At 39.9% G+C, this 22,452-nt stretch overlaps 1 protein-coding gene and 1 long non-coding RNA gene across 4 annotated transcripts in view; one reads left to right on the forward strand and one right to left on the reverse strand.

Moving 5' to 3' along the window:
• Nucleotides 1-22,452, forward strand: part of wnt5b (Wnt family member 5B) — a 124,435-nt gene that overhangs the window by 62,662 nt on the left and 39,321 nt on the right. The window lies entirely within an intron of this gene.
• Nucleotides 1,730-11,196, reverse strand: LOC103278822 (uncharacterized). Its single transcript, XR_506351.3, has 3 exons — nt 8,277-11,196; nt 6,929-7,220; nt 1,730-5,113 (listed from the first exon to the last, which is right to left on the reverse strand). It is a non-coding gene; the product is annotated as an uncharacterized LOC103278822 (long non-coding RNA).

Genomic DNA, 22,452 nt, shown 5'->3' on the forward strand with positions numbered 1-22,452 from the left:
AGTGGTAACATATTATGGAGGCTTAAATATCCCAAAGACACTCGATCATGTCTGAGCTAGCTAAGCAGGGTCAGCCCTGACCAATACTTGAAGGGGAGACTACCAGTGCATATCAGGTGCTGTATTTTAGAGGAAGGAACTGGCAAAGGCACCTCTTTAGTATTTCTTGCCTGAGAAAACCTAATGAAATGTATGAGGTCACCATATGTCAACAGGTAACTTGAATGCACATACACGCACACAGAACACATTTTGGTGTGCTAATAATTTCTGTGATCTCATCTAGGCACTGTTGGCTGTTCATCAGAGAGGAAAAAATTCACAGTCACCACATTTTCACATTTGATCAGAAAAGGGCATGCTAAGATTTGTTTCAATATTAGGCAAGACACTATAGATAACTGGCTTCATGAATTTGTTGTTTTGATATTTACACATACTTCTGAAACACTTTTAAGTTTCATTTACATGTCTATGAAAGCACAATCTAAATTCAGCAGACAGAACTTTCCAATAGCATGTGATGACCTCCATGGGACTCCTGTGGGACACTGTTTCCAAAGTGTATACGGTAGAAATGGAGCCCAGAATCCGTTGAACGAGGTCCTATGTTTTAGTCAGAAACATCTCTTCAAATATTTTATAGGTTTCCTAGGTCCAGGTTTCTGAAAGAACTATTCTGAATCAAGGGTATGACCTTTTGACTGAATGCTTCGGCCCAGAAACCAATTGGGATATGCCCATGTTTGTCATGGGTACCATGAACTCCCAAGCTGCACCTGACAAACTGGCCTCCAGTTGTATGTTGAAGTCATCCAGAAGAAAAAGTCTGGGTGACTCCAACAACACTTCCGAGACCAGTTCCTTGAGCTTGGCCAGGGAATTTGTTAGGCAGTGGGATGGATGGTATACTAATAGAATCCCCAGTCTATCCCTGGTTTTCAGACCAGATATACACACTCAATGTGATTCAGCTCCCTAGCAGGTAATTTCGTCAGGTTAAGATGGTCTTTATAGACCACAAGTATCCCACCTCCCCTCCCACTTTCCCTCACCTGCTCGCTGACACAATACCGGCTGGGAGCGCCTAAGTCCAGGTTGGCCCACTATCACCCCCCAGCCAAGTTTCAGTGAAGCATGCCAGGTCAGCCCCTTCATCCTGCTAAATTCAGACTGCAGCCTCAGGCTGTGATTTTACCACTTAGGCCTGGACTATAGCCACTGATGTAAAGAGAGCAAACACTTTTGGTAGAGAGATTATTTATGGAATGCATGCTTTATGAAAGATTTGAAGTTAAATCAACTTGGCTGCGCCCTAATGCCACTGTGTAGTACAAAAAGGGTAGTGATAGGCTAACTTCACTTACTACTCAGGGTTGGCAATGCATCGGCATTACTCATGACTGGCGTAAGATCAAGGAAATTCAGCAAGTCAGGCTGAATGAGAGCCAACAAAATCTTTATGTTGGACTAGTGTGCATTGCTTCTTTGCAACTCTGTGTGTACACTACCTAGCATACCCTAGATTTTTTAATCTTCTGTGGTAATCTTGTTTTCTAGCAGAAGTTATATTGAGAAGAAAATAATAATTCTTCAAACCTTAAATGGTTTGGAATAGTTTTAATTAAAATATTTCTCTTGGTATGTCCCATGTCTACCAGCTAGAACTGGAAAAGTGTACCATTCTATTAAATTATAGGAATGTAACCTCCACATTAAGACAGGACTCTGCATCCACATATTTTATTTCGTAGAGGATATATTTACAAGAGATATACAACAGCTGTAGTTACCACAATTGCTGTATCAAAGGCATCTTTGAGACAATGAATATATAATAAACCCTATATACATTAAGAGTCATTTTATAACCTAGCAGGAAAGCTGAATAATGATTCACCTTGAAATGCATTGTTCTTGTGTGCTTATAACAACCCTATAGTGGGATTTGGTGTTGTCATTTGCACATTAAAGTAATGTAAGGATATGTTTAAAAATCCAGCATGATGTAGTGGTATTAGCGCTGGATTACAACTCTGGAGACCAGCGTTTGATCTCCACTCAACCATGGAAATCCACTGGGTGGTCTTGGGCAAGTAACCCTCTCTCAGTTTCGGAGGGCAGCAAAGGCAGGCTCCCTCTGAGAACTCTTGGCAAGAAAACCCTGCAATAGAGTTGCCATAAGTCAGAAACAACTTAAAGGCTCACAATAACAATAAAGTGGTAGGTGGTTGCATTTGTCTCTACCAATTTTTGTTTTGAATCGAAACCATTCTCAAGAGGTACTGCCTTGAGTGAGGTGCAAATGCAAGTTCATACCTTTTGATTGTTCTGATCAGAATGCCCAATTCATTAAGGCAGGAAAGTTATTTTTACTGGAATTCTCAATCAAAGTTATGTTCCCATGTTCCCTTACTGTTAAAATCTGGTGCCTCCTAAGATGGCTGTTCATTTTAGTAATACTAGGAAAGATTTTATAATATCAAGTCTAAGCTGGAAGACTAATGTACAGATGAATATATACTTATATCTAAGACTTCTGATTACATTGGCTTTGACCTATGACAATCCCATAAATTGGAGGCCTTCAAGGCATCCTTTCAATAGCCCATCAAAAGCCCAGTCTATTCTTCTGAAATGTGATTTTTCTCTTTTCCTAATATGACCAAAGTACAACTGTCTCAGTTTGTCATCATAGCTTCTGAAGGTAGCCACGACCACAGCCACATGGGCTGTTTCAGTCAAAAAAAAATGTGGCGGCAGAGCCCTTGCTGTTATGGGCATCCGAACAAGCCAAAGGCAAATGGCCCAAACAAATCTGTGCACAAGCCCATTGAGCATTTCCATTCTATGGGCTATTGTTTAGTTTTAAAAGACTTATATTTACCATATGCTTTATAGGAATAAGGAAAATGGTATGTAAAAGGATTTTGTTTTATCCAGATAGCAGTTATTTGTAATTTCCTGAGCGTCTTAAGAACTCAGAAGACAGACGGAATAGTCAAATTGTACATTAGCACTGCCATCTATCATGGAAATCATGTTATCATGTCTAGCTTATAATGATGTGAGGAACATATTCTATATTTTGCAGCAAACAAGTCATTTACCCTTAAACCCACTAGAGACACAAGAAATGATGCAGCAAAATGCATGTTAGTTTTGAAAGCAGTTTGTGACTCATCTAAGGTCATCCAGTGGGTTTCCATGTCTGAGCAGGGAACTGAACCTTGGTCCAACATTAAAACCATTTTGGCCTTCATTTGTTGTTGGAGTGCAGCTCCTAGGATTTCTCTGCATTTGTTAGATTGGCTGAGGCCATGGGCATTTAAAGTTCAACAAAATATAGAGACCCAAATTTCTATCTTTCCTTTAAGTCCAATAAGATCTCATTACATGTGAACAAAAATATATACTTGGATAAAAAAATGATCACTGTGAGTATATCAAATATTTGAAATACTCTTATTGTAGCATGTTAGCTTTTTCTCATTAAGTGTACTGCTGAGTCTTGAGTAAACATTATTCCTCTCCCACCCTTTATTGGGAGACCTCATATAATATGAATATTTAATGCACAGCATTGTGGTAAGTAATAGTCATATACAGAATGAAAGGTCTAGTTGATGAATTGCACTCACCACTAATATTGTACTATTTTTACCCATTCAGAAGCTGTTAATTCAGCTCTCTGAGATGACCTCTGACACATTAGCCCTGTAAGTACTTTCTAAATGTGAGGGTTGTTATAAAAGAGTTTATCACGTACATGTTTGTTTCTTTTTCTTCCATTAAACTTATACAAATCTTCAAAGGGAATAAGACATTTATTTATTGGAAGTTATTTGAAGGCATTGGCTTGGTTTACTGGTTAGTAATTGAAGCTGACTGCATGATACTTTCACACATCATTTAAGTTAAACTGCTTGTGTGGCCATAATGAGGTAATAAGATAGTCCATTTTCAATGAATATCTTTAAGGTTACGTCCTAGTTTTTGGTATCAATAGGACTCTTGAGTAGATTGTTTGAGAACATGGCATTAACACTCACTCTCCATGTTAGGTGCCTATGGATGTATTTATACTGCCTCATTTTTATTTTAGGCTTTGGTCTCATTGTGCCTTGGAAGGAAAGGAAAATCTCCATAACCACTATTCATTGGATGAACTTTACATTCCTAGCTTGTCCAATAGCAGTTGGTGGCTGACTCACTCTTGTTGGATCTTTTCCCAGCTGGAGGTGATTCACGTGGTTTAAAAACTTCTTTGATCTGCTCTTGAAACTAACTATCATAGTTCAGATGGTCACATGGCAACTGATTGTGTCGGTAGCTGCCTCTGCTCAGGCACCAAAACCTCTGTGTAGTTGTGTAGCTTCTTCTGTTCAGATGTCTTGAGGTGCATTGTTACCTGGCTGTTTACTGAATACACTACATACATAAGGTTTATTATTACATGCCCTGATTTGGTTTGCATATACATATTAAACCATAGCTTTCTTGAGGCTTTGAATCAAATACTCCTAGTGCCTTCCATTTTCTGATACTAGGGCATGGAGAAATTTGGAAGCATCAACTTCCTACTTTAAATGAATTAATTTGCCATTGACTTGGTTCACATGTAAGACTACATACTAGGTTTTAGTACTACATACATAAACTGTAATGAGCTTACCATGGTTTCAAACTTTCACCTTTTCTTATCTTCTTCCTACACAAGTAGAATAAAGCTTCCTGCTGAAGACAATTGTTTTTCAAACTAGACTTCAGTTTCAAACAACCTGATTAAACAGACTATAATAATAATAATAATAATAATAATAATAATAATAATAATAAACTTTATTTATACCCCGCCACCATCTCCCCAAGACTAGAGCTTGAAGTTCTTTTGATCTGAAACAGAATAGAATTTGTTTTAAGAAAAATGTCTTCTTCAAATATCTCAAGCCAATCTTCATGTAAAGCAGCCTTAACAAATAAGATGCCCTGTAGATGTTGTGGATCAGGTCCTGTGACCCTTCCCCATATTTTCTGTTGCTGGTGGAAGTTGCACTCCAAAACATCGGGAGATCACCAGGTTAGGAAGACTGATGTAGAGCAAAACTCAATCCTGTGTTGGACAAACAAGAGCAAGATGTTAGCATATGAGCCCACAGTATTTATCTGACTTCCTCTAAAGCTTGTTTTGGTATTACATATGAATGAGGCCAAACTGTGGTTAAACTGTATTTTAGTACAGTGATGAGGAACCTAATTTAACCTGCAGAGGGTCTTCATCCTGCAGAAGTCTATTCTCAGTCTCTTTTCCCAATGCTAGCTTTGCGAGAAAAAAGCTCACTACTATCTCCACCAGTTAGCAAAGATAACTGGGGAGTATTCCCAGGCTGCTGTGCAACTGGAACTTGGAAAAAATGCTTCTTCAAGTCCTAACTGGAGAATTAAAGGTCACTCAAATCTTTTCACACACCACTAAATCCAGTTGGGATGAGAAGTAGCATGCAAAGCAGGTGTGCAACTTGTGTGGTTCTCTTATCCCCTTGTCATCAAGTGTCTTTCTTCATGCCTTTTTATGAAAAAAATGGATATTGGACATCAGGGACAATACGTACTTGATGACAAAGGTGTGGAAGAGGTTGGGGGTGGGACCTAACCCATGACTTTATCTGGATCACCAAGTTGGTATTGGAATAAATCCAGTTTCCAAGATAAATTGAGGCTCCACTGCAGGTTTATTGAAGGGATGGGTTCAGACTATTTTCTGTTCTTGATTGCACTAGTATAATAATATAATAATAAGTTTATTTTTATATCCCACCCCATCTCCCCGAAGGAGGCCAAGCCCAACAACATACAATAAAATACAACAGTATAAAATACACAATACACAGTATATTTTATACACAGTATAAAATACACAATATAAAATACAACAATATAAAATACAACAATATAAAATACAACAATATAAAATACAACAATATAAAATACAACAATATAAAATACAACAATATAAAATACAATATAAAATACATAACAATCACAATAGATCAATAACACAACTTCAACAGAGTAAAAAGCATGGCCATTAAAAGAGGTGATAACATGGCGCTTCAGTCCATAGCCTTGGTGGAGAGGTAATTTCAGTCGTGCAGTGAATTAGGAGAGCTAATCATGGCCATCCATGATAAGGAACAAAAGACTGTGCTATAGGAACAGGTGGGGACTCAATCAACTGTTCACTTTAGTCAAACGTAGCTTGAAAAAACCAAGTTTTCAAAGTTTTTCTGAAGGACATCAATGTAGGGGCTAATTTAATTTCTCTCGGGAGAGAGTTCCAGAGCCCAGAGTTCCAGAGTCATATTGTGCTAAGCAAATATAATCCCTTTATGAGTCATCTCCGTGTTTTATTAATAAGCAACTAAAACAAAACAAAAAAAAAGTTGTGGCACCTCAAAGCATATTCATTGTGGACTGTAGCCGAGTTCCTAAGAAATGTGCAGAGACATATCTCCCCTGGGGGGAAATCACTGGGAGAAAGAAATATTCACAATTATTTGTGAACAGATAGATGTTTTGTGAGGAAGATCCCCATTGATTATTACCACAGCAACAGAAGCAAGGCATTTATAAGTTCTTACAAAGATGACATTATTTGGAGCCTAACCAGTATTCCCTTAATGAGAACTCAACTAACTTCACGAGACATTCCTTTAACCCATATTTGAACATAAATATTTTAAACCAAGGGAGAAAGTTAGATTTACGAGGGATGCCATATCATTTAGAATAAAAACACGTAATTGTTTATATAGAAACATAATCTTTAAAATTATTTGGATATGGTCCTAAGACTTGCTGTCAACCAGTGTGGGAGAGGGACAGATGGATTACTTGGCCAGTACAGCATAGAGCAGCTTTCTCCTACCTGGTTTCTTCCAGATGTTTCAGATTATATCTCCCTTCATTCTTAATTTGTTCTGTTGCCTGGGACAACATTGTAGTCTATAACATTTTGAGGGTGCCAGGTTGGGGAAAGTTTGATGTCTTGCTACCATTTGGCAGCAGATAGCTGGTGCAGATGTTGAAGTCTGAAGAGCACATTTCCTGTTTTGATTTTTTTTCTTGTTTTGCAATCACACTGAATCATTTGTGGCTTAGTTTAGTGCTTTTTCTTGCTTCTTTGCCCATCCAGTTCAAGAGAAATGCAGCTTTTGGAACTATTTTGGTTAAGAAGTAGAATAAAAGCATATAAGAATAACAGATGGGACATAATCCAATTACAGTAGAATGATTTTACATACTATTTTATCTCATTGAGAAAGTTAGACATGGGCTATGCACAGCGATCCTATACCTGTTTTCTCAGTGGTAAGTCCTAACTGGATTCAGTGGAACATACTTGGAAGTAATGGCAGCTTAAACCTCTCCCACAGAAACAGGAAACATCAGAGGCGCACTTAATGCTGGTTGCATCATGCATACAGCGGCCGGGCTTCATATCCCTGTTTGACATTCAGAAGTATTTTTTTCATAGTGAAATTGTGTATATGTGTGAAGATGCAGCTTAATGGAATAAAAATTAACTTTCCAGCTGCTGTTAATATCTGCCTGTAGGGTTGTTAGCTGCTTGCTTCCAGGCAAAGTGTAGTTTAGTGCCTACTGAACTGTTCAAAATTTTTAATTTGTTTTTCTTCTCATTTCCCACTAACTTCAGTTTAATGATAGCTTCAGCTCTTAGACTGTTCTCTAACAGTATATTGGTACTTCAGATGGTCCCTAGGAAAAACTCTCATTTGAATTATCATTTTCCTTCCATCCTCTATGCTTTTGTTTTAAATCTAAAACACAAACTTATTCTCCTTCCTTTGCCACTCCTCTTTAAAGTGCATCACAGGGAAATTGGGGAACTAATACTTTGAACTGCTGGACACACAAATGTTATATTTTTTTTTTTTGCTTTCCCTTCCAGCAACTAATCAGGAGAACATTTCTTATATTGTTGCAAGAAATATGGATGTAAATGAAAGCAAAAGCAAAGTATGATTTTTTTGATATTTAAAATGAATATTTTTAAAGCTCCTATCATATATGCCTTTATTTTTTGTAAGCATTACTTCTGCCTTTTTGGAAGAGAGCCATCAGTATATTTTCAGCTATTAGATCACATTCAAAAGTTGGCAGTGCATTTACATTTAGCAGAATCCTGTCTCCTGCTCTAAAAATATCTACTCCCAAGTAGTATCCCTGAGGAAAGATTGGTAGAAAATACTTACAATGATGCTACTGTCAAAACTTCCATTGCAGATAGGAGTCCCACACTTAAAAGAAGAACAAATCCAAAGTCCAGCTAAAGGAGGTAACAAACCAGTCACTAGCTCAGAAAAATCCCTTTTTAAGTAATAATGCAGAGACGCTTGAGATGTGGTTGTCTGGGACTGATACAAAATGCACCAGTGGAAAATACTTCAGAGCGACCTGGTCCTTCAGCTTGTAGGTGTGGAAAGAATTTAGCAGATGGATGCCAACCTAGTAGCGTCAACTCTCATGCCATCACCGCCTGTAAGCATGTACTCTAAAGAGCGCAGTCAACATAAGAGGGATATTTATTTTATTTATTTATTTCAATTATTTATACCCCGCCCTTCTCACCCGAGGGGACTCAGGGCGGCTTACAAGTGGCAATTGATGCCGTTACACTGATATACAATAAACTAAAATGATTAAAACAGTTAAAACAGTCATAAAATAGTCATAAAATACAATATACAAAGTTTGAAACAATGCAAAGTGCTTATGCCATTCATCCAGTGGATGAATGGCATAAGCATAGTGGATTTTTATGCAAGGAAAGGAACAGATGAGCCAGTTGAGCCAGACAATCTTAATCTGTAAACTGACATATTCCTGGAATTGCTGTGTGGCTTGCTTCTTTGGACTTCATCCCATGGGGAGAGCAGGGAGATGTGCCACATTACTCTTGTGTGTTGTCCCATAGCATTAGAAAACAAAGTACATAGTTTCTCATTACCCATCCCATGTTGTTTTTTTCTGACCCCGTGTTCCAAAATTATCCATTTTCAGAGTGCAGTTCCCGTCACTCCCTTAAAAAACAACAACTTTGAGATCTTCAAAATTGCAAAATATCAAATTCTCATGAGTTTTTGAGTTTTGGCACTTTGAGGTGATGAAGTAGGGCTCTCATGAAGTAGTGCAATTTCTAATGAATACATAAAATAAAATAAAACTACAGTGCAAAGGAAGGATCAAGCAGCTGAAATTGAGAGTACTGGGGTATCACTGCTTCTTAGGACACTGCCCATAGGAACGCCCATTTACCCACATCACCAAATTGATTCATTGTGGCTGAATCTGACAGATCCCACTGTTTTTTTTTCTTTTTTCAAAGCAATTCCTGAGCACAAGAGACGATTTCTGCCTGTCTTCTCTTTTCCCACCTCCCCCAATTTCTTTACACTTTCAGAACACTTCAGTAACTGAGCATGACGGATGCAAAGGGGTGGATCTCCCTGCGTCATATGATGAGTTCTAACTAACTACATTTTATAAATGTTTTAGAAGTGTTAAGAAACAGGCTAGGTATGACACTTTGGTGAGATCCAACAAGTCATTTTGCATGTTCTTATTCCAACCTCTCTCCAGCTTTGTTCCCATTTTTATATTCCTGAAATCTATGCTGCCTTGCCTTTCACTCTGACCCATTTCTGTTGTTCTTCCATTCTTGCTTCTCTGTACCCCATTACCAAGATGATCCAAGCATGATTGAAGAGGAAACCTGTGGTTGTTCTTCTAAAAGAGCCACCTCTCTTTTGCCACCCATTAACAATTTCATAGCAGGAATAAATTCATCACATCTGGACGTTGCGGGATCCAGCATAGTGTAAGGATTTGTGTGTGGACTCTAGGATCAGGATTTAAATGCCTGCTCAGCCATGGAAACCCACTAGGGACCTTGGGCAAGTTACTCTCATAGCAAATCTTGGAATAAATCTTGCCAAGGAAACTCTGTGATGATGGCAATAAGTCAGAGTTAACTTGAAGGCATATAACAGCAACAAAGCAGTTAATGAGGAAATATGTATTGGTTAGGTTTTACAAGTCATGCAGCTGTTGAAAGCAGGGAAGCTAAGTTCAGGAAGAAGAAGTAAATTCCTGGTAGTGCTAACAAAACCAACATGGAGACTTGTGGCATGTAATGAATGTGTTGTGGTCGACATTTTCATGAACTAAAGCCCTCTTTGTCAGACATATGAAATGCTACCTTCACTAGCCGAATACTATTCCTGCCTACATTTATAGTCTACATTTCCTCTAGAAAGCTCAAAGTGGTATATAATGCTCTTCAATTTATTTATTTGTTTATTTTTATAGGATCTTTCTCCTAGAAATGGGGTTCACATTTTCTCATAAAGAGATTAAAATAGATTTTAAAAACACACAAGGATTTTTAAACACTCTTTAGCAAGTTATATTAAAACATGGTTGGAAGTAAAAGCAATGTAAATATACATTGATAAAAAGATATGGAGCCAATCCATTACAAGCCGGATTTTGAGCAACCAGTCCTTTGTGGGGAAGGAAAGTGAGAATGACTAGTTGAAGATCACTGTTGAGTAGAGATTTCTCTGCATTTAATTTTGCTTTCCCTTATTATGTGCTTTCGAGATGTATTGAACTACAGCTCCTTTAATTCCCAGACAGCCTAGTTGTAACTACTAAGACAAGAGAATACTTGGAATATTGTATCACCTGTTCCTACTCTCATCAATGCTAAACAGTCCTTTCATGTGTGCTTTTGGGTTTTTCATAAAAATCTCACAGGCAGCCATCAGGGAGCATCTAGATATGACATTAGAGATCATGCCACACCATGACCCATAAAACTGAGGAAATTGCTTTGAACATTTCCCTCTCATTAATTTGTCTCAATCAGTTATAACTATATCTCTAAGAGAACTACACTCATCATTTAAGTCTATCTTACAGGAACAAGCTGTGCATATTACAAGATCATACGCATCATAAATGAACCCTCCACAGAGAGGCTGGTATCTTACTCCATGTTTTCTCCAGAGAACATGTTTTAGGCACAGCACTGTTCTTTCAAAAGCTCGTTCTTTGCAGCAGGATTTGATCCTCCAATTTATTTACTTCAATTTTTTTCTGTGTCAGGAGTGACTTGAGAAATATCAAGTCGCTTCTGGTGTGAGAGTATTGGCCGTCTGCCAGGACGTTGCCCAGGGGACGTCCAGATGTTTTGATGTTTTACCATCCTTGTGGGAGGCTTCTCTCATGTCCCTGCATGGGCAGCTGGAGCTGACAGAGGGAGCTCACCCTTTCTTCCCAGATTCGAACCGGCAATCTTCAAGTCAGCAACCCAACATTCAGATTAGCAGTCCTGCCAGCACAAGAGTTTACCCATTGTGCCATTGGGGGCTCCATTTACTTTATTTATGCCCCACCTTTCTCACCCCACGGGGCAAGAATCCGGCAAGAATTCAATGCCTTATCATAGACATTACAATGAAACCAATATAACAATAAAACATACCCTATCAAACTATAAAACAAAACATATAAGCAAATAAAACACATAAAACAATTAAACAGATTATTTGCCATTCTACATTGCTTGCATGGGTATCAGGAACAAGTAGAGACTTCAAACTTTCAGAAAGTGGCAGGATTGTGAAGTACAACTGTGGCATCAATGAGTAATTGCAGTAATTAAAAGGATGGTCAAAAAAAGGGGGGATATCTTTTATTCTGGTTTATTATGGCCATAACATGCAAATCTCTTACAGATCATAACTGTATGGTATCTCCAGGCATCATATAAGCTTATCAAGGCAACTTGCAACCCCCAACCCTTAACACCATTGATATGTTAGTTGTTCTCCCTCTTATCTCTGGCAGCCTTTCAGATGTATCAAAATGACTCATGCTGAGTTTGTCACTCGAAGCCCTTTTGACCTCATTCACCTCTCTCCGTTTTCCTGTCTTTTTCTTGTCTTGTGAGTAAAAGAAAACATAGATCGTATTTGCCCACTGTTCATAAAACTCTTTTAAGCCAGTGTGTGGAAGACATTATATAAGTGCTAAATATTTTTATGACTGGTTTATTACAGCCCAGCTTCTCTGGCCCCGCTGTGTCTAAGCCAGGTAACAACGCTGCTGTCTTAATTCCACACACCCCCTCCTGCTCCTCCTGCTTTTCTTCACAAGCGGGCTTTTTATAGTATTATCTTTACTTTTCTGCTCTTCAAGCTGAGGACCCCAGGGACGGCTGTCATAAAGCTGTTGAAGAACATCAGGTGTATCTCAGCACTTCCAACTGCACTGCCTTTGACCTTTGTGACAGCGATCCCTGAACAATCATAGCTGCTGAAAGCCTGGAAACACAGTACTGTAAATTAAAATGGCACTGAGATAGTTGGGAGAGATAACATGCAAATACAAGCTGAGCGTCTTTTATCTGAAATTCCAAAATCTAAAGTACGCCAGAATTGTCCACTTGGGTTGCTAAGAAACTGTCACCTTTACTTTCTGATGGTTCAATGTGCAAAAACGTTGTTTAACACACAAAGGATTGTGTGCAAGGTGCACATGAATCATAAATGCGTTTCATGTTTAGATCTAGGTCCCATCTTAAAGATATCTCAGTATGTATATGCAAGTATAGGAAAATCTGAAATGCAGAACACTTCTGGTTCCAAGCATTTTGGATAAGGTATAAACCAGGCATGGGCAAACCTTGGCCCTCCAGGTGTTTTGGACTTCAACTCCCACAATTCCTAACAGCCTCGGGCCCTTTCCTTTTCCCCCTCAGCCGCTTAAGGGTTTACCCATACCTGGTATAAACCAATCTGCATTAACATCAGGACCCTTTACACTATATAACACTGTGACATTATGATTATACTTTGACCATGGCAACATGGTTCCATCCTATGGAGTCCTGGGAATTGTAGTTTACTGTGAAGCCGTAGATATGGACATTCTTAATCACCCCAAATCTTGGCTATTTCCTGATACCAGATATCTGTATATTTAAAAATTTTAATGCTTCCTCAAGCCGCTTATGGGAATCCCTTGGACTTTACTGATTTTTTTTATTTGAAGTTTGTATTTCTGTAATCTAGAATATAGACTAGTGCAAATCTTCGGTCCATGTAGGACAATATAATAAACTGTCTTCTAGGGGACATAGAGACTCACACAAGATTTAAAGCATTCCCACTTGAGTAGTTTAGCAAACCCACTATGCTAGTGATTTGTCCTTATAATTAAATTAAAATTGCATTCTTGCAAATATTGCAGACAGATTTGACAACAGATGGCATGGGGGAGGAGAAGAGGCAGCTGTTTGCAGTCCAGCACTTAAGGGTTGTCTAGATGACATAGTTTGGTGGGTTGTTTCTGTTGTTAGTTTTCTTGAGCCAAAGGGAAATAGTTTGCCTATCACAAAGGTCTCTAAGTCCATGTATGCAGTAAGTAAAAAAAATGTTTTTTGAGGAATAATAACTTTTGGGAGGTTTGTTCGGCTTCTTCAGGGTAATAAGTTCTTTGTAAACAAAAAACAAAAAAACAAAGCCCTGGTGCTGGAAACCTCCTGATAGGTTCCTTAATCCTCATTTCAGTCACCTGCTTCTGGCCTTCGGGAGATTAGAACCTGGAATGGAAAAGAGGCACAACTGCTTTGACCCATCGTGGTAATTCTGGTATTTCTAAGCTTCTGCCATACAATCCTAAACAGTTGCGCTGGCATGTCTTCCTGAAATTCTCTTATAATATCAATCTCTTGTGCCAAAAATGTGTTTTGCCCTGTCCTTTCCCAGTTATTAGGCATTCAGATGTTCTGAGTAAAACATAACACTATTGTTGTTCTTGTTTATCTGTGGAGCACTTGCTTTGTTACGTTGAATTTGTTCTCCGCTATGGCAAAACCTAAGTACTTTTAAGGACGTTTAGTTTGTGTTCTTTCCTCGCCTCCATTTCCCAATTCTCCTCCTTCCTTCTCACTCTTCCCATTGTCAAATTTTAAATTGTTAGATCTGGGAGAGGTGTATTTTTTTCTATCTAAACCAGGCATGGGCAAACTTCAGCTTTCCAGGTGTTTTGGACTTCAACTCCTACCATTCCTAACAGCCTTAGGCCCCTTCCTTTCCCCCCTCAGCCGCTTAATGATGTTGCCTGTTATATAGCCATAGCCTTTTGAAATTAGAACAGTGCTGCCCATTGAGCCATGCTGGAGGACCTAGAGATTCCTAGAGCAAATATATTAATTGAACCTGCAAATAATCAAATCTGCAAAAGTTAAACCCACAAGTGTGGAGGGACAACTGTGATCATCAGAGAAGCCAAGGGGGAAAACATTTTAGGTGGCTACTGCCTCTGTAAACAAAAATAAAAGGCTTAATCAGAGTTTCACCCATCACGCCAGTGAGGATATATACATGTGGCTGCAAGGGCCTTTGCCTGAGATTGGCTGACATTACTCCTGTCTCTCTACAGAATCGGCATTTATCATGGAAAAACCATCCATCCACACATAACTTTCTTCCTCCTCTGACAGGCTGGCAGAATTTTCCAGTCCACCCATCATTACTTAAAAAAAATTAAAATGAAGCTCAGCAGAAATGTACTGTGCCTTTCTTTCAGCAAAATGCACATAATAGAGAGAGCAGATGGGATTAAGGGGCACAATATCTGTGTGAGTGTGTGTGTAGTGTGTGTGTAGTGTGTGTGTGTGTGTGTGTGTGTGTGTGTGTATATATATGAAAGAGATGGGAATAATTTAGCCCCGTCTTCTTCACGTGTGGCTCCTGCTGAGCCTGGGCAGTGTCCCTTGCCTTGCCTTCGGGGAGCCTCGTCTTACAAGGGAGGTTTTGTTCCAAAGGCCCATCTTCTGCTGGAAAGCCTCACATCTGCCTGCCAGGTGTAACAGGCCATCAAGAGCCGCAGGTACAGCACATCTGAGGCAGTGAAGGAAAGGAAGCAATGCCCTGGTGCAAACAAACAGCAGTTTTTCTATAGCAGCCTGTGGGGACTTTTGAAAAAGAAAGAAAAAACCCTCTACAGTTTCTGAACCACTAGGCTTGATGATTGATGGTCCCTACTGGCGTTTATGAGGTTATCTATGAAAGAAAGATACTTGCATACTTTGGAACAGAAATGAGTTGGTCCCAGACCAAGAATCACGGCGGAGGAAAGCAGTGGAAGAGGAAGAACAGCAGGCTTGAACTTGCCAGGGCTCAATTCAATCTCATGAAACCATGCCCACAAGGGCGATCTGCAAAGTTAGTGGAAGAAGTGGGGCAAAGGGAAGGACAGAAAGGAGGTTTGTGGAGGCGCTATGTGTGCGCCTTGATGTGTGTTAGCTGGCCCTGTAAACATCAAGAATGGAACAGGGTCGCTATTTAGGGAGAATAGGAGAAGTCATTGGACCTCCCCTCTTCATGTTTAAACTCATGCAGTTGTGAGAAGCACTTGCATTTTGGCTAATATACATCAAGGGCAAAATCAGGCATGGTGAAAGATACAGTAAACCCTAATTATAGTATTACAAATTACAAATTGCTTGTGAAAGACAAGCGAGAGAGCGCTACTGTATTGATGTCCTGTATGAGAGCTTCATACTTTCACATTGTGGATATTTATTTTCTTTGTTTATTTCCACCCTGCCTTTCTCCCCGTGGGGACTCAACGCGAGTAACAATTCAACACTTTGGCCATAGTTAAAAAAAAACATTTAAAAACCAGTTACAGTAAACAACACAGTGTGGATTAAGGTTTAAAAAAGGCATTTGGCCTAATCCAGCAGAGTTTTTCTTGGGGCGGGGGGGGGGGGGGGAGAGGGACAGAAGGATGGACATTCTTGTGATAAAGCTATAAGGCATGTCAGAAATTCTCTCTGCTCTCTTAAACAGACTAGGAAACCTCACATATAAATCTCACAATCTGTAATAGAATATTTATAATATCTTAATCTTAATCTCTTATTTACGTGGTGGAGCCCCCAGTGGTGCAATGGGTTAAACCCTTGTGCCGCCAGGACTGCTGACTGAAAGGATGGTGGTTCCAATCCGGGGAGCGGGGTGAGCTCCTGTCTGTCAGCTCCAGCTTCCCATGCGGGGACATGAGAGAAGCCTCCCGCAGGATGGTAAAACATCTGGGTGTCCCCTGGCAACATCCTTGCAGACAGCCAATTCTCTCACACCAGAAGCAACCTGCAGTTTCTCAAGTCGCTTCTGACATGAAAAAAAAAAGTATGTGGTACCTGTGCGGTTAAAGTTATGTACATCATCTATTAATATTATTTCCCTTCCCCTTAATATTCAATTATAACCTGCATTTGCACTTTCTTCCTTAACTTTCTTCAATAGACATCCCAAGTCTTCACTATATTATGCAAGTATGCGGAGTCTTCTGCATTTCCTAAGTTGTTGATGTTCCTTCCTCCAATGTTTATGCCTCTTTCCTTCAAATCTAACCTCACTTTCCATTAGATACATTCTGCATATAAATGGAACAGATGGGTTATGAATATAGATGGAGAGGATATGAATTACAATAATTAAACAAACAAAAGGTGTACTATTATGTATGCACATCACAGGCATGGAGAAGCTTAGGCAGGGAAAGATCCAGCTCCCTATTGTTCTGGATGATGACAAACCTGGCAGCAAATGGTTGGCTGCAATCGATAGGAAGAAGCTTGAGTGACAGCCAATCTACATCAGATCTTTGGAAATTTATTTCAGTCTGGATTTCTCCCTCACAGCTGAGCTTGATTTATTAATTAGTGGCCAGATAAATTAGTTAATTGAATACACAGCTGGGCATTGTGGCTGTAAGAATTTGTGTATTTTTCTGTCTTAGGGCTGCTGACAAGTGACATTCCTGTTCCAAGCACCTGTTATTGAGTGCTAATTTGCATCATGATAGAAAAGGAATAGTTTTAGCCCCGAGGTTAGACTTTGGGCTGGTTTGGCCAGTGATCTATACATATACTGTAATGCAATAGTTAGGGCATCAGATTAGAAGTGTGAAGACTTACGATTAAATCCTCACTCGGCATGTTGCACACTTGTACTTGTCAAAGTCTCTTAAGTTAACCTACCTGTTTCTCACGGGTTTGTTATCAAAATACAGTGGGTGATAGTATATGAAGCCTATAATATGTTGCCCTGAGTTCCTTAGAGAAAAGGTGGGATTACCTATGGTCTTAGTAAAGGGGGGATATCCCATATGGTTTGACCACAGGACACTACTGGGTGGGATGGAAATAAAACTAGCTGTTACAAAGCAGCAATTATTTTTTACAAAAAGGAAAAAATGTTACAGCTGAAGTTTTTCTAGCACTTACATGATCTTATCGCTGATCTTCCCTTTCCTCCCTAATCCCAGATCTGTTTGGGTGGGATGTTCTCAGTACTGATGGAAATGCATTCTGCACATGATCGGGGAGCTTTATCCTGGATACTACCATTTAGTATTGAAAAGGCATTCAGGGCTGATGCTGCAGATTCCAGATCAAACCAATATTTTCTAGCTGTAAGAACGGTAGATACCATGTCTATGCCTTTCTTATTATGAGTGCAAAATTGGATCAACTAACGACTGCATGGCAATTGGAACCCAGACAGATGTCTTACATCCTATAACAGTATTTACAAAACATGGCACTTTTACAACTTGAACAGTTTTTTTAAAAAAATTGCTTTCTGGGCTGGATTTGAAGTGAGATTTACTGGTATCTTAGAAGCTGTTTAATAGGCCTGTGATGTTATCCCTTGAAATTTGAGTCTTTCATAGTATGCATAGGGCAGTTCTTTTTTCTTTGACCATAGACCGAGTAGAGAAAATGGCACCTTTCCGAGCTGTTTGCTATATCATCACAGACAATTTCTGCAAAACTTGAGTTGGAGGTATAGCCATTTCTTTTTTTTTTTTAAATCTAAACCCTGCTGTCATCTCTTCTCTACAAAATATGAATTTTGTGAGTAGTGAATGGTAACGTGTTTGAGCCTTCCCAATCTGAGGAAGTAATATTGTCATTATTTTGCTTCACTTAGATGTCATATACAGTTTAAGAAGGATATTGATAAACTGGAACATTTCTAGAAGAGCATGACTAAGATAGTAAAAGGTCTGAAAACAAATGCTAATGAAAAATTATGTTTAGCTTGGAGAAGAGATTGTAGAGAAATATGATACCCATATTTAAATATCTGAAGGGATATCTTGTGGAATAGTGCTATTTAAGGTGGTGGTTGGTGGACCAGTGCTGGTCTATAAGCCATTTACTACTGTCCAGAGGGCTACCAGAAAAGAAAGATACAGTTGCAGCTAATGGGAACAAATATGATCTGCCACATGGGAGAGAGATTGCCAGTCCCCCACATCAAATAGCATGAAAGCACTGGTGCGGAAGATAAAGTAAGCTTGTTTTTGCTGCCCTAGAGGATAAGACCCAAAATAATGATTCAAACTACAAGAAGAGATAACGAAACTTTAGAAAGCATATCCTGATGAGAGGAAATGTATGGCACTTTGGAAGGTGGTGAGTCCTGCTTTCGTTGAGTTTTTCAAAGGGATGTTGGATAAACAACTGCCAGAGATGCCTCAACAATAGCTATTTGCATTACTGACGGGGATGGATTGGATGACTGCTCAGGTAATTTCTAACTGTGTAATTATATTATTTTCTCTATGCATTTTTTCTAAGCCAAAAGTCCCTTGTGGTCAGTTTTGGAAAAGAGAATCATTCAAAACTAGGAGCACTTAGTGGTGCAATGGGTTAAACCCTTGTGCCGGCAGGACTGCTAACCTGAAGGTTGGGTTGCTGACCTGAAGGTTGCCGGCTCGAATCCGGGGAGAGTGCAGATGAGCTCCCTCTGTCAGCTCCAGCTCCCCATACGGGGACATGAGAGAAGCCTCCCACAAGGATGGTAAAACATCAAACATCCGGGCGTCCCCTGGGCAACGTCCTTGCAGACGACCAATTCTCTCACACCAGAAGCGACTTGCAGTTTCTCAAGTCGCTCCTGACACAAAAAATAAAATAAAAAAATAGACAACCAATGAGTACTGTAACATGAAAATCATGATACTTTCGAGGTTATGTGCAATGGGCTGAAGGTTTTTTCTACAGATGTTTGGTTTTGTTGGCAAAATCCAAAAGCAACTCATAACTTGATGCCACAATCAATGAGTGACTCCCACATTCAGCTGTGAAACAAAGCTAGAGTGTCTGGATTAGTCACAAATGTAAGAGCATTTACAAAGCACAATCCCACACAAGAATCACTCTTAGTTTCTGTATGCTATATATGGAATGGCTTCTCGAAGCCCCGTTACGTTTTGAAGAATTTCACAGTAAGGTCTGTGCCATTTAGGAGCGAGGAGGCGGCATTAGGAAATGGTGCAGGGAAGTCTCTGGTCAAGCTTGCCTGATCTGATGTTTGGATAAAGAGGTGCCTTTGAAGTTTTGCTCATCCCTGAGCCAGCTCCCCCACTCCATAAAGCCATTAGGCTCTGGTGATGGTGCCAGTCCTATCTCTGTTCCATCTTGACTGCTTTCTCCATTGCCTTGTACATACGCAAGACCTCCTACTCTCAGCGTTGGAGAGGAGGTTTGCTGGTGCATGCGTGGGGTTATTACAGAGAGTTCTTTTGAAGAGGAGGTTTATTTGGGAGGAACTGTGGGTAAGCTGTTAGTCCCTTGCCATAGAGGCCTGGTCATTTCTGGGAAGGCTCTGCATGACAATGGACATAAAGGTTTCTCCCTTTGATCTGCTCGCAGCAGACCTTATGCTGCACAGCTGTGGGAGAGGACTAGCCTCACCAGGCAGCAGAAGCAGGGTTGAAGTGTCTCTCGGGAGCCCCCTGAAAGCCAAGTACTAAACATGGAATCATCTCTTGAGCTTGGAATCATCCCTTGGGCTGAGTTATAGGAGTCTTCCAATGTGGAGAGGACAGTGCTCAGAAAATGTTTGTTTTTCAACTATAGCTGCAGCTTGAACCAACTGGTCATGCTGGCTGAAACTTTAATATGGACTAGATACCTCTTTCTACAACTTCTGTAAATTTCATTTCTTTGGGGCCATATGACCTATTTCTTCCGGTTCTCTCCCTGGTTTTCTCTAAATCCTGATTCTGGAGATCTTTCTAACTAAAGATGTAAGGTACCAAACATATATACAAGTATGGGCTCTATCACTGAGCTGAAGCCCTTCCTCTAGAGGAGGCTCAGCTCCTTTAGAAAGAGCAACCATTCCTGTCAATTTTACCCTAGTCTGCCAAGAAATAAATTGGAAGCTTCCCTTTTAAAAAAAAATATCTAAAGGTAAAGGTCCATATTACAAAATGCACTGCACCAATTTATCTAATTTTTTTTTCTTTTTCAGGGAAAGGGGGCTGGCAGGGTGGCATAATTATTATTACCGGAAACCCCCGGTGGTGCAGTGGGTAAAACTGTTGAGCTGCTGAACTTGCTGACCAAAAGGTCGGTGGTTCAATTCTGGGGAGCAGGGTGAGCTCTTGGTGTTAGCCCCAACTTCTGCCAACCTAGCAGTTTGGAAACATGCAAATGTGAGTAGATCAATAAGTATTGCTCCAGTAGGAAGGTAACGGAGCTCCATACAGTCATGCCTGCCACATGATCTTGGAGGCATCTATGGACAACGCTGGCTCTTCGGCTTAGAAATGGAGATGAGCACCAATCCTCAGAGTCGGACACAACTGGATTTAGTGTCAGGGGAAAACCTTTACAAAGGTATTACTGTGTCTTAATTCACGTCTGACAAAAAAAAATGTTAAAGCCATTTTCTGATTTCCAATCATAGTGAATAGGGTTTGAAGATCTTCAAGATTTTGTATCAGACTCAAATAAAATCAGACAGTTTCCAAATCACTCTCACAGAATCAAAGGCTTGGAAGGGACTGCAGGAAATGTGTAATTCAACTTCTTGCCATGTGGGAATATATAACTAAAGCACTCCTGAAAGATGCGCATCCAAACCCTGTTTAAAGATCTCCAAAGAAGGCGAGTCCATCATTCTTCAAGGCAATCTATTTCATAATTAGAAAACTTCTTACCATAAAGAGATTTCTTCCTAAAAGTTTAGGGGTAATATTTTTTAAATTTGAATCCATTGGCACATGTTATAGTCTCTACTCCATTTTCTATATGACATCTATTTGCATATCTAAACCAAATCAGGCATATTCTGATAGCTGAATTGAGATCTAATGAGCATTTTGCAGTTAGTATAGGTTGCCTCCCGGGCTCTTAGCCAGCATATGGACCTGCTTTTAATCAGTACATATACCTGTGTGTATTTCAAATTGTTGTACTTGGGGAAAGTTATAATAAATTGTTGTACTTGTGGAATTGGTATAATGTGCTTTCTGGGAATATATAAATTTATTTACTTCATTTATACCCCGTCTTTCTCACCCTGGAGGGGTCTCAAGGCAGCTTACAAAATCTGGCAAAAATTCAATGCCGCACAGACAATGCCTGTAATATCTTGTATAAGAACAGTCCTAAAGTAAGTCTTGTCTCTATGGTGGATATGGAGATATAGTAGTTGTCATCCAACACATCTGTAGGGAATCATGTTGGGAAAGGCTGCCCTAAAGGACCGTGGGCTTAAACAAGGGTATTTTATTCACTGAAAATATAGAAAAATTGAATATTCAACTTCAGCATGGAAGCTCATTTCGCAAACTGAGAATTGATCCTAAGATTGACCAAGTCTATGGATTGCCTCTTTTAATTCAATATCCATCTCACGACGGGTATAAATGATCTCCATTCTTCATGACTCATGAGTCTAATCAAATGAAGTAATCCCCCCTCACCCAACAATTTGAGCTGATATCAGGTATTGGGAGACCTTATTCTGTGAGGTTTGATTTGGAAAAGCTCCTTTTCACCTTACTTAGGCGATCCCTCGTCGTTCGAGGACGATAGTCTTCCAACCTTGGTATCTTGGGCGTGTGTTCTTAGGTGACTGAAGAGACCGATTCTTGACCCGCATATTCTCCCGCAGTGAGGACATCGGTTTCCAGGTGGAAGGCGGTCCCGGTCGGGGTTAGCTTGACGCTCCTTCCTCTTGGCACGTTTCTCCCTTAAGCCCTCCGTTCGTGCCTCTTCGAACTCCGCAGCACTGCTGGTCACAGCTGACCTCCAATTAGAGCGCTCAAGGGCCAGGGCTTCCCAGTTCTCAGTGTCTATGCCACAGTTTTTAAGGTTGGCTTTGAGCCCATCTTTAAATCTCTTTTCCTGCCCACCAACATTCCGTTTCCCATTCTTGAGTTCGGAGTAGAGGAGCTGCTTTGGGAGACGGTGATCGGGCATTCGGACAACGTGGCCAGCCCAGCGGAGTTGATGGCGTAGGAGCATCGCTTCAATGCTGGTGG

The sequence above is a fragment of the Anolis carolinensis genome, chromosome 5 (assembly GCF_035594765.1).
Source record: "Anolis carolinensis isolate JA03-04 chromosome 5, rAnoCar3.1.pri, whole genome shotgun sequence".
Lineage (NCBI taxonomy): Eukaryota > Metazoa > Chordata > Lepidosauria > Squamata > Dactyloidae > Anolis > Anolis carolinensis.